The sequence below is a fragment of the Haemaphysalis longicornis genome, unplaced genomic scaffold (genome assembly GCF_048455015.1).
Source record: "Haemaphysalis longicornis isolate Haplotype H1 unplaced genomic scaffold, Haemaphysalis longicornis Haplotype H1 scaffold_12, whole genome shotgun sequence".
In the NCBI taxonomy this organism is placed as follows: Eukaryota; Metazoa; Arthropoda; class Arachnida; order Ixodida; family Ixodidae; genus Haemaphysalis; species Haemaphysalis longicornis.
This window is the reverse complement of record NW_027526225.1, coordinates 73,723,664-73,737,170: the sequence shown is the minus strand read 5'-3', so window position 1 is coordinate 73,737,170 and position 13,507 is coordinate 73,723,664. Positions and strand designations below refer to the sequence as shown.

The 13,507-nt window shown below is 45.4% G+C and overlaps 1 long non-coding RNA gene across 1 annotated transcript in view; it reads right to left on the bottom strand.

The window, feature by feature from the left end:
• The window catches only part of LOC144162025 (uncharacterized), a 73,385-nt gene that overhangs the window by 22,328 nt on the left and 37,550 nt on the right, over positions 1-13,507 (bottom strand). The window contains exon 2 of the long non-coding RNA XR_013320578.1: positions 11,935-12,140. This is a non-coding gene — a long non-coding RNA (uncharacterized LOC144162025). The remainder of the gene's footprint in view (positions 1-11,934; positions 12,141-13,507) is intronic.

Sequence of the window (13,507 nt, the reverse complement as noted above, 5' to 3'; positions counted from 1 at the left end):
TGTCGTGGTGGCCTCGTGGTTGGAGCACCACTCGGTGTCTGGGCGTGCGGGGTTTAGCCCTTCCGAGACCTTGGCCCACCCGGTCAGCAAACTCGCCGATTGCCTTTGTTGTAGCGGTGTGTCGGGAATCTTAATTCTGCATATCCCGCGTGATCGCTATGTCGCCAGCCCCAAGTGGGAGTTTCGGAAGTCTCTTCGCTTTCACATTACTGCTTCAGCGTACCCACGCGAATGGGGCCGCTGATGCAGCCCGATCTTAGGTCCTTCAACTTGTAATTAAGGCGCGAGATCCTGTCGGCGACTACGAATGGTGCGAAACACCTTGGTGCCAGACCGGCCGCGAACCCAGCGCAAGCGTGGCTCAGCACGTGATTACGTTTCAAGACAGTGTCGCCCACCTGTACGTCACTTGTTGATGAGCTCGTCAAAGGCCGCCTCCTGGTCGGCACTGGCCTCACCGCGGCTGCAGATCGCCTTCTTGATGGCGTCCGCCAAGCTCTCGCGGAAGCACCACGCGTAAGCCGGACCTGCTGCTTTCGCAAGGAACGACTTCGAGCGTCTGTTCAGAACCATGTAGGTCGGCGTGTTCAGCTCTCAGCCCAACATAAGGAACGCTAGAGGTAAGACAGTGCACCAATTCACGCTGGTGCCAGAGCGAAGGAGATGGAGCTCAAGTGGTCGCCACAGTCTTGTTGCCGCCGAGAATATGCCCTGAGCAGTGGCTTCACGTCACCATTGCGCCGCTCCGTCATGTTAAACTGGGGGTGACAGCACGATGTTGTTTGCAGCCTGACACCCATCGCCGCACACGCTTCACGAAACAACCTGGATGTGAAATACGTGGCGTTGCCCGTAATCAGCCGCTCCGGAAACCCGTAGCGACAGAACACCTTACACAGCTTTTGCAGGACCTCCTGTAATGTTGTTTTGTGCAGCGGATACAGTTCCGTGATCCTCTGCTTCACCATTGTAATTATGATACAGTTCACCACTGAAGTGGCATGTCACCGCGAGTACAAACTTGTACCCTACTTTGCTGCACGCCAGCGGGCCCATCAGATCACACGCCAAGATCTCCAAGGGTTTTGTGCTCGCGAAAGGCTGAAGCAAGCCCGGCGTCTCACGGGCTTGTGGTTTGGGTTCTTTGCATTCGTGGCATGTGCGTGCGTAACAACATACTTTTGCCTTCATGCCAGACCAGGTAGCATACCGGCAAAGCTTCTGTCGTGTCTTGCTACAGCAACGTGCCACTGCAATGAACACACAAGACACAACGAGATGGCCAAACATGCATTTTTTGGGTCTTCCAATAGCGTAGTTTGGCTCTGCGCTCTCGCTGACCAAGCCGGTTGGCTCAGATCTGGAGAAAGGGGCGAAGGGGAAGACGAGAGAAGGCACAACCGGAGCACCGGTACTCACGTCCAGAGTCTCCAACGTCTTGAACTAAAAGCCGCGTTCCGTCATCCCACGCCCCCGGACCGGCTTGCGAGACCCTGGCAAATCGGTCACGTGAGGGGTGTCGGCCTGGCAAAGCCAGCGTTTTACATACTAGGGTAACCGCAAAGAAGTTGTAAATAAATGGGTGTAAATAACTTTACTTGTACACTAACATTTCTGAAGTCTGAAACGTAGCGCCTTGTAGATTCTTAACGTGATCCTAGCGTACGTGTCCAAGCACTCCATCGATTTCGAAGCGTGATTCAAGAACAGCATGAAGGAATAGTATAGATTGCACAATATTGTGGCTTTATCCATCGACAAGTTTTAAACACCTCTTTTATTCTCACGTGCACTTAATAGTATATTGCCGCTCGGGGCGCTGTCATGGTTGCCAGCATTTATTTTGACTTGACACGTATGGCTGGTAGATATGAAATGTTCGATTTAAAAAGTACTAGGGTGCTATCAGCTGAACCGTTTCGGGTTAAAGTTTTTTAAGTGATGCCCTTTCATTCGAGATAAAAAATATACTCTACAAAAATCAGTTGTCTGTCTTTCAACAGCCCAATGCCTTAGCTACTGAGCCGCCGTGGCAGGCTGGGCGCCTACCTCAACCGCTCATTTGAAACAACATCGAACATGCGGTGCTTCTACAACAGATGACACAAAAACAGTACAATGTAAAGGCGACCAAGAGACGTCATGACATAATCCCTAGTGCAACATGGTGACGTACACAATACGAGCACATCACGTCGACAATTTTGCTTTGCCCGAAATGCTTTTGTATCGTCTAAATTATAAGGAACACTTAGTTGAGAGAATTTTTCCGTGTTATTATGTCGGTAGCGTGCTAAGGGCGGTTGTTTCACCCCCGTCACCAGAATTTGAATGATAGGCTGCCTCAACCCGTCAAGACTGTTAAGTTGTGGTAAGTAGCTGTTACTAAGGGCAGAACTGCTTGTAGCACGTGACAACGCCGGAGAGTATGGGCTGGTATCTTTTATATACCCCTGCGATGTTGAGGTTTCCACTGAGGGATCGGGCAAGGCCGCAACACGTCCTCTTTCACTGAAGTGTGAACGAAGTGTAGAATTTTTTACCGTTCATTGGTAGTATTCTCTTGCAAAATGAGTTGTACGAGCAGGAGAAGAGCCCGCTAGAGAAGTGTTCATACACTATCGAAGCATGTCTATTCAAGACGCTAGTGAATACTTGAGTTTTTGGTCATGCTTCAAAGTTCTGAAATCACTGCCACTTGCATCCGGTTCACAAATTGATCTCCACACACAAGCTGGGTAGGCGCTCGCGAGAGAACCGAAATACCTCTTTTAGAATTTACACTCAATAAATATGTCAAATTTCCGCAGCCGAAAATTCTCGCCCACAGTGGCATACACACCAATGCTGGAGATCTAGCAGCCAACCAAAAAAGTGGGGATATTGGTCAAGTCTCTTAATGGTCAATGGCATATGAGTGGCCGAAGTTTGCATACAACCCAAAAAAAAGCCATCTTCTTACTCCGGTGTTGTACAGTTTACTTTGCCCAAGACAGACGTACTTCTGTATGCGACGGCTCAGTCGACGACATCTGTAGCTGTATGCGAATGACTTCAAGTTGGCCCATTGCTTGCATCGGTTTAGATGATTAAGGGGGGCTTGTATGTAGAAACAGGATAATCCACGAGGTGTCTGCAAGCGGTGTGGAATCTTCCCAAGGGCATCTGTTGCTTTTTCTCCAGAATAAAACACCGTCATCCCCCTTAATCCGTCACCCCACCAGAAACTAGATAGCATTGCTATGTTACCGGTACGGGAATTTCAAAACTCGCATTATAGCGCATAAAACCTCAAAGCGCGCCCGCAAAAGAGGGCTACTCCGGGTGCAATTGTAGGCACCCTCACTGTTTTGAGGGTACCTGCCGTCAGCTTCTTGTGGCTTTCACATGTTGACCGCTTTCATTATCATCTATCCGTCATTTGGGCCAATGGCTTAAAATAGTGTTTATACCTCTTCAAACAAGTCATACTGTTGCAATTATTACCTTATCCATAAAGGCGCCTTTCAATTACCACATAACATCGGCTTGGCTCTTTTCGGCATAATGTGTCCTTTTGCAGTATAAAACCCCCACCATGCCGCTATTTTCTCTTTCATGCTCTTTTAACCAGCACCAAAAGCTAAGAAACACTAGACATTTCTTAAAATGCATGGGAGGAACGAAATAACTGCCGTGGGGGCTCAGTGACTAAGGCTTTGTGCTGGTGACCAAAAGGGCGCGGTTTCGATTCCCTGCCGGGGCGACCGCATTTTTCATGGAGGCGAAAAGCAAAAGCGCATGTTTTTCGAGATTTCGGCACACGTTAAAGATCTCCAGGTGGTCAAAATTAATCGGAAGCCCTAGACTACGGCGCTCCTCACCACCTGTGTAGCGTCGACGTGTTAAACCCGATGATCAATCAATCGACAGGAACAAAAAAAAAAATTGGCCGCGTATCTGCTCCTTTCGTTGCAAATGCCGTCAAAAGACGATAGCCTTTATCGGCTTTTGCGAAGTAAATGCCTCCCTTCGCTTTCCCGCTCACCTCTCATGTTGTTCCTCTTGCGTCGCGCTCCTCCCAAGGTAAATACGCCAAAGGTTTGCTTAAATTATTTTACATTTCCCGCGTTCCACTGCCCCAAATCTGGTGTCTATGCGAACGCTGCCGTGCGGCGAAGACGCGCTTTAATCGAGGCGTCCTACTTCAACGTTTATAGAACCGCGTTTCCCTACTCCACGTGCGTTGCAAGCAGAACGTGGAACCTATCTAGTGGAACCTTGCGTAACTGTTGCCGGTTGATTTCTTAAAATGGCGCCAGAAGCTATAGTGGTGCGGGCGACAGCAGGCGACGGCGGAGTGAATTCTTTTTCTGCAGTTGATGAAGTATTTAATTCCGCAAAAGTCAAGCATGTTTGATTTTTTTATAAAGGAACACTGCAAATATCACGTCTGTATTGATTTGTTGTCTCATATTTGCGTAATGTCTTGTTCTTCTTCAACTATGTTGACAAGTATGAACATTACACCGGACATAGACGGGTACATTTAGCTGTGACTATATAAGACTATTGCGCGGGCATTGTTTTGCTTTAGCCGGGTGGCTGAATCGAGTCACAGACAGACAGACGGACAGACAGACAGACATACAGACATACAGACAGATCAAAATTTCTGGGTTTAAGTAGCTCAAGAAAGACTATCGTCTTTAAAAATTACCCCACCTTCCAGCGAGGGGAACCCTGTGGAGATGCGACGCATCTTGGGGATTCACTTGGTGTTTACGTTGGGTTGATTCTCTGATTGCGTGAAACGTGTGATGAACGCGTATGATGTATTCTTTATTTAACACGCGGCGTAACGTTAACGATGACGGCCTTGTGGTCGCTGAAGTGTACGGGTAGTGGATGGTGAAGTAACGGGACCACCGTGCAATTTGTAGCGAAGATCAAGTCTATGCACGCGCCCGAAATCGGAACGCCGGTTCTGGAACGACCGCGGCTATGACGCAACGTGGCGCGGCTATGACGGAACACAATCCAACACAATCCACTTTAATCCAATCCAATCCAAATCCGATCCAATCCAAGCCAAGCCAATCGAATCCAATCCAATGCCCCTCGCGAGATGGTTCGCTATCGGAGAGGAGACGGGGTGAGCGGGGCAGAGCGCAGCTCGCGCGGCGAGGAGAATGAGGGAGGGGTGTGAACGGACAACAACAACGCCGTATGGAGGAACAAGGCGAGTGAATGAGATGCAGTCGCATGTAATAGATTTGAACAGTCAAATGGGCCGTGACACTGTCCTCCATACAAGGGTGAAGGTGCAGGGCGAAAAAATCGATGGTCCAGGCTTTTATTGCCAGATCAAGATACACCCCAACACCACCACAAAAAGCACGCAAGCTGATCATCAGCGCTGCAGAGATTCTATGTGTCACTTGGTGCACGTTTGGCACCGCCCTATTGGAATAGACCATACCAAGGAACATGCAGCCTGTTTGCAACGGCCATTGAAAACTGGCAGGGCTCAAAGCGTTCGCAGTGCAATGCCCGCGCCTCTACCTGCGTGCTCTTCCTCACGTAACAACGAGGACCCGCCACAAGGTGAGCATGCCTTTTCTTGCTTCTACCAATCACCCGACCTAATTAATAAGGCTTAGCGTCGAGAGCCGGTGGGTATTTGAGTGTAACAAAAAGTATAACCCTTATACAAACAGCTTCTGCTTGCCCTCGACGATTGCTGAAGCGGACAGTGAGCATTCCACAAATCTTTACCTCATAGTAGTTTATCTTGAACCGGTTCTATCAATTATACCATTTTCCTTTATCACGTGTTACGTTGTAGCACGAGGCGTTGCAAAACTAGCGTTCCGGTATTTTAGTACAGTAACCATATGAAACGACGACGACAGGAGACGCCCACAGCCCTGGTCCCCAAGGAGCTTGGCCCCTAGTAAAGTCAAATATTCAAGTTTACTTTTCACTTCGTCACGTAACACACTAGAAGCCAACACAAAGAAAGCATACAAAAAACCAGCCATCATGTCTAAGAATTTATGAAAGAACCTGTTAACAAGTATTGGAGTTGGAAACGAATCATTGGCTGCCCATAATTTGTCCGCACAGAACGTTTTTTCAAACTGTTATTACTTATTGTTGAGTATGGTTTTATTGTGTAGTTCGCTGTGAGACTGAATCAATAACTATTTTGTGTATTTCCATCATTTTTAGTGGCTGTTAAGCACGCTTTTGTACAGTGTTGTAATAGATGCAATATTTGGCCAAGTAAAAAGGGGTGTGTGTTGCTATAGTATGAAGTATTCGCAATCTAATGGACAGTTTTTTAAACCTGTGAAACCTTAAAATATTGTAACACGTTGCCACACTGCACAGCCGGCGGCAGTACGAAACGCAGGAGTGAAATAAACATTCATAAATGGGTTCTTCCAGACCTTGTGACAACTGAGAAAAAACTCGCGTCGGTGCACCAACAATCTTAGCGAACCAATTGCCTATATGGCTAACATGTGTGTCACACTGTGTGTTTTTATGTCGATTCACACGAGTCTCTATATGCACGTAACTATTTCAGCGCTGTAGTACAACCAAGAGCAAGGTTAGATGAAATGCAGACTTTTATTTTCTCGTTTAAAAAGTTGCCTTTGTTTTCTTGAGAGTAGTTATGGAAGAATAAGTAGTGCCACATCCAATTCAATTCCGCGGTGGCAAATATGCGTTATCGATCATTTCGTGTGTTGTTGAGGAATGTAAGGTTTAGCGCTCCGACGTAACGCAGGCGATGAGGCGGGCCGTAGTGGATGGCTCCGGATTAATCTTGACCACCTGGGAATCATTAAAGTGCGCAGAAATCTCGTACACACGGGCGTTTTTGCTTCTCGCCTCCATCAGAATAGTGGCCGCCGCGGCCAGGAATCGAACCCGCGACCTCGTTCTCAGCGGCAGAATGCCTTAGCCACTGAGCAATCGCGGCAGCTATTTCGTGAATGGTACGTGCGTATAAAAACAGACTACCATCATCCGCGTATACGATATGCTTGACGCTATTGTAAATGTGTGCAAAATTATTTGAAAAAAGAAAACATTACGAACGGCTATTTTTTGGCATGCGAGGCCAGCCTAAAAATATATGGGACACTGTTAACAAAATAACAAGAAAAACAATAGCACAGCCTCAATTCACGCTTTTAGATGGAGAACCGGCAGAGAACCTTCAGCTAGCCAACTGTACAAATAGTCATTTTATTGATGCTGGTGCACACCCAACACACACTGATTACGCCGTCCGCGGCGCGACTGGCATTCTACGATTGTGCAGCTCTCTCTTTTTCGAACCTATGAAGGGTACCGAAGTACGGGACCATATCGGGAAAATAAATAATTATTCAGTGGCAGGAGTTCACGGGATTTTATCGAGTGTGATTAAGCGCGTGGCAGCAAAAGCTAGGGACGTGTTAGCCTACATTATTAATCTATGTCTTTCCACCGGTGTTTTTCCTGAGGAACTTAAAGTTGCTAGATTGACGCCAATCCATAAAGGGGTGCACACGACAATGTACCAAATGACAGGCCAATATCTGTCCTGACAGTTTTTTTTCAAGGTATTTCAGGGAGTAATCTATAATACACTATCGAATTGCTTACTTAAACACAATGTAATTTTGAAGTATCAATATGGATTCCAAATATCTAAATCAACAGAGCAAGCATTACTGTACATTAAACATAAAATTATTGCAAACATTGAAAACAGCCACTTCACAATGGGACTGTTTTTAGACCTTAAGAAAGCATTTGATTCGATAGGTCATAATATTTTGCTAAATAAATTGGAGAGATATGGAATACGTGGCGTGGTAGGTAACCTTTTAAAAAGCCATTTGACTCGAAGAAAGCAACTTGTTCAACTAAAATCTATTGCATCAGACATATTAGAGCTGAAACAAGATATCCCGCAAGGCTCCCAGTTAGGCCCATTACTGTTTATAGTTTATGTAAATGACATCATAAATATCGAAGGTCCGCAAGAACTTCTAATATATGCGCATGACACTAAGGTATTCTTCACATCTGATAATACAATTAAACTTCACTCAATGATAAATGTTTACTTGGAACAATTATCAAATTGGTTAATAGATAATAAATTACAGCTGAACGCTACAAAGAAAACGTACATGATGTTTAGGCCATACAATAAAAATGTCGAGAAAGAAATGCCTATTATATTCAACAGAACCAAGGTAAAGCGAGTGACAGAACAGAAGTTCTCAGGTGTTTGGTTTCAAGAACAACTTTTGTGGAATACGCATATTACTCACCTGTCCACCTAACTCTCTAAAAGTATAGGTCTCATATACAGATTTGGCCATTTGATACCACTATGGTTTAAAGAAAACTTATACAATCCTCTCATTTATTCAAAACTACGCTACGGGATATTTCGTGTAAGGGACCACAACCAAAACTAATTATAACAGGCTCATTGCAGTGCAATAAAGAATTTAGCGCATATATTAAAATTATCATGGCTATTACTCTGATTTGAGGTCGATTCCTTTATTTACTGAATATTCAGTGCTTCGGGCTGACCAAATCTATTCCATGAAGGTTCTGCACACCGTTTATAGGCACAATACCCACAATCAAGTTAACAATGAATCTTCTGGCTACCATCTCAGGCATACAATACGGCACACTCCAAAAGTAAGAATGAACCATGGTGACCAATCTTCCCTGTACCAGTCAACTGAAATGTTAAATAAATTGGGAGAAAAATAAACTTCGACGCCACTGAACTTATGTTTAAAAACAGGTCAAAGAAGTGTTACTTAAGCAAAATGCTGGCAATGCTGATACATAATTTGGGGTTTGAAGTATATGTCTTTATGTTCTCCTAACGGTAGAAATTAAAAACAATTACAAAGAAAAATACACTAATACGTATTTGTGACATAGTAGTTTAACTGATGAAAGTTAATGCGTACGAATTACTGCATTTATGTGTACACTGTGATCCTTGTGTGAATTTTAGACCTATGCTTTGCATAATACATAGGAAATGTAGTAATGACTTTGCCTTGTGCTATTTAGCAATTACGATTGCGCTATTATTCTTAAATTTGTGAACACACGTGTTATTATGTACGCTGTAAACCGGGTGGCTGAGGCCTCTGTCAGGCTACGTTCGCCTTTAGTCTCAGCCTCCCCTTGGTTTTGCGAAGTAATAAAAATCAAATACTCAAATATAAATTATTAAGAGTGAGGGTCCAAGTGAGCTCCCATGAGGACGTCACAACAATGGTCTCTTGTATGATAGGTGTCCATAAAAAAATGTTTTTGGGATCCATGTTTCACACATGAGCGAATAAATACAAGATAGATACCCCGGATCTCGTAGTGTGCTAGTCATCGATGGTGATGCCAAGTGTGCCTAAATAATTTTCCAATAACACCAATATCTGTTTTTTTTCAATAAAGGATTAGTTTCAGTCAATTTACCCTTCACAAAGTCAAATTGGCGGCCGGTTGATATCGCGTGTTCTGGTAAAACACTAGCCATTCGATCACAGGGAAATCTTTTATGAAACTTTGTAGACATTGAGGAATAGACTAATGCGACGTCAGTACTCTTAGTGCTCTCGCGCAGCACCGAACTGCCGACAGCCGCTGCCCACAACTGGTTCAAGAGTGAACCATGGATCTCGCTGCGTGTGTACATCGTCAGTCACTTAAAAGGGTAGTCATCACTTTCATCGTAGAGGGGTTTATTGCACGGACTACCACGATACAAGCACTACACATCATTATGCACCTAGCCGCTGGGGCATGCTCCCATCAGCGTGTGCCCAGCCCGTCTTTGCGCGGCAGTTTGCGTCCGCCGGCGTTGGCCGGACGCGACGCTCACTGAAATAGGGGAATGGGGCTCTCTGTGGCCGCTATACAATTCAAGCCACTGGGCTCGACCAGGGGGCAACGGCCCTCGTCCGCTGGTCGGCGCTCTCCCGCTGACCTCGTCCGCTCGACGGGCACGCCGCCAGAGCTCAAACAATGGCAACCCCGCTGTTGGAACGGGGATTGCCTGGAGACTCACCGGACATCTTGGACAAACGCACTGGTGCAATCAAGACATGAGCAATTGAACACAATAGGTGCCGTGACTCACGCTTGTGGGGAACAAAAGCCAACGAAAGAACGGACAAAAGTGGCCGAAAAGCATTTACGTACCCGTGCGCCATGCTTCCGACGGCGGTTTCCGGCGCGTCGCGAGTAACCGTAGGGAGAGGAGGGAGGCCCGCGAATCACCCTCAAAAAACTAAGGAGAAGAGCCTAGCTATCTTCCCCTCGCCCCGAGTGCAGTGGTTTGGTCCCCACAACTTAGAAAAACTGCTTAATGGTTGATATTATCCTGTAATTACAAAAACGGTATTTTTTCTCCCCCTCAATGTCTCTGAGACTTTAGAGAAATGTAACTTTCTAGTACAAAAACACCGAACTAGATGATCAGGCTGATAGCCTAATCAACATTCGCTAAAATTATCGCAAACATATTTTACAGCCGGGATTTCGAGAAAGCCTCTATTCTAGAAGCTTTTGATAGACCTCAGCGCTCGGGAAACCACATAGATTATAACAGACGTCAAGAATGTACTAATGCTCAGGGATTTTCCGTACTGATGAGAAAAATTCGCCTTTAGAGATCACAAATTTCCTATTTCTTGTATTTTTTCCGCAGGTTTGCCAAGAATTCCCTGGAACATTCCCTTTGTTTTTTTTCGGCAGCTGATAGGTCTTACGCGGCTGACTGTTCTTGTTTGGGCGTGAGCGAGCGCCACCTGTGGCTACCTTATGTAGCGTTACGAGTGCAGACGCATTCAGAGTATCAGAATTCCAGCATGAACAAAATTCTAATACAGTTTCCGCGCTGCAGCTAATTACAGTCGGAAATTCCCAGAAAAAGAGAACATATCCCGCTCGGAACACCACGACTCATGCCTGCCTTTTGGGCCGTATAGCATAGTTTAGCATTCTGTAGAGGAAGTGTTTTGAATAGCTGTTACCAAAAAGTCAATCAACGCATCGTTCAGTTCGTGACCGTGATTAATTCAATAAAACGACCTTTTTTTAACGCCGAAAAATTGTGAAACGCTTCCAAGAAACATCGGCTTGCTCTACTCTATCATCGTTAAATAGAGGGTTAATATATCTTTGCTTTGTCCTTTCTTATGAAACTTTTGCCTTGTTTTCTAGATTGTTTCAATTTCTTTAGGTATTTATTGTTTCTGCCGTCCCACCAAAGATTGGCAGCGTCACGTACCCTTGCGCCGTGTTACGCGCGGGACCGTTCTTTAAAATGTCTATTGTCGCAGCCTCATTTGCGGGACCACGTCGGGTCGCCCTTTCCCACGTCACGCACGTGTGCAATACTTTCTTAGTCATTCCGCCAAACAACGCACCACAGTGGTAGTATGGTTTTTAAATGGTCTGAAAGCTTCCCACCGCCCCCTCTAAGAATAAAACGGATTGCAGATTCACCTTGAATTATTCCCAGGGTCATTTTACAGAGACGACGCGACAGAACGAAGTGCCCTCATACGTGAAAGAACGTCACAAATATTTACTAATAGGTTTCTGTTCGGGTTACTCAATTAAAAAAGGGGATATTAGTGCTGCGCACCAAGGACACGATGTCGTCACAGTATTCCAATGGCCAGTGTTTAAAGGGGGACCAAGCAATCATTGGCGCTTTTCATTTGTATAGGATGCTGGAATGTGACTTCAGTAGCAGACATTACGCTTCTCTAAATACATTTTGATTTTAAGTGAAAACTTCACGAACAATATTTTATTTTTTACTGTGAAAGGTGTGTTAGAACCTCGTGGATATTTTGGCGAAAACGTTGCAATACCCAATACCAGAATTCTGTATCTTACCTTCCGGGATAGGTGACCCAGGATGATGCAGAGCTTCTGTTACCAGGATCACTCATGTTTCTATATATGAACCGCCTTTCCACCGTATGGTCCCAAGGTGCAGATTTCACGAATGACGTTGTAAAGCAGAGAGACTGGTTCATCCCCCCGGGCGGATTGTAGGTCCTTTTTTGCATACGAATATCCGCCATTGTCTCATTGAAAAACTGCAAAAATTGCGTAAAATCTTTCTGTGTGCACTAAACAGGGCGAAGATAACAGCCTTTTCACTGCATTGATCAAATTGTAAACCTATCCTTCAACACAAAGCATTACTCAAGGACGTTTGAAGAAATACCTTCTTCAGTTTCCTTGAGCACTGTTTGGAGGCCTTCATTTTTGTTCTATGCTTGAACTACGGGATACTTCTAAGCTCATTTTCAGCAGGCAGGTCATTTTAATTGGCGGAAAAGTGTGCGAATATCAATTTTATATTAACATTATAGGTTAAATTGCCTACATTTTAAAGGGAAAAAATTTAAGCACTTTCTTAAACGCAAAAAGTGACCGTAATTGCCGTGGTCGGCGTCAACACAAATAGTACGAAAAAGGGCCGCCGCTGTCACTAAAAAACAAATAAAACCCAATTCGGTTTCGCGTGAGATTTGAACCCGGGCTTCCAGAGCAGCAGACAAGTGTGATAACACGAGCGCTGACCCGGAAAAATGGTCGAATAAAACAACAATTAGCCCGATGACTTCTCGATAAAAAGAAAGGGCAGCGGCCCGTGCGTAGAACAAATTCCCACGGAGGAAGGCTTTCACTGTGGACAAGCAACCGCCTAAATGGATTCCACTCTCCTTCTCGGGCTTATTCTCGTGAAAAGGCGAAGCAACGATAGCACAGACCGATACGCAAAGACGACACAGAGGGAGAAGACCTTTGTAACAGCTGGTTTTTGCTTTCAGGCCACGTAAGCAGACCGAAGTGCTCGATAAATGTTTTAAAGCGAAGCTTAGTACCTCTATACACCCCCAAGGGTTCTCTCGCGACCGTTGGGGTCAACAGAAAACTCCCGCGAACAAATAATGGAAGTTAATGGATCGAACTACTGGAAGCCTTAGATCGAACCTGGAACCAACAGAGAAACGGAGAGAGAGCCCGTTGTCTTACTGATTGAGCTATGAGTGCACACGAAGACGGGTACAACAGACGTTGCACTCAACCAGCACATATGCGAGTTTACCCCCTGCGTCCTTCCAAAATGCCACGTGATAGATTCACGCAACCTCTCGCGCCGCTGTGCTCTCCGCCCACGGCATGTCTAATGGCCGTGTGCACGCATTGCGCATGCGCTAGTAGGTAATAAACTTAAAGGAAGCTAACACCAACGCATTGCTTTGCACTTTTCCTCCGTCTCTGCCGCCGATATCGTCACCCCCGTCACAAATCAATAAAATTCATGAAGTGCTCCGCCACGAGAATCGCTACCATCCATTCGAAAAGTAGTCGAAACTTCGTTTACGCACTCTTCATGTACTGAGAAACTTGTCGACGCTTTACCAACCCACGAAACAAAACAGTACTGTCACCA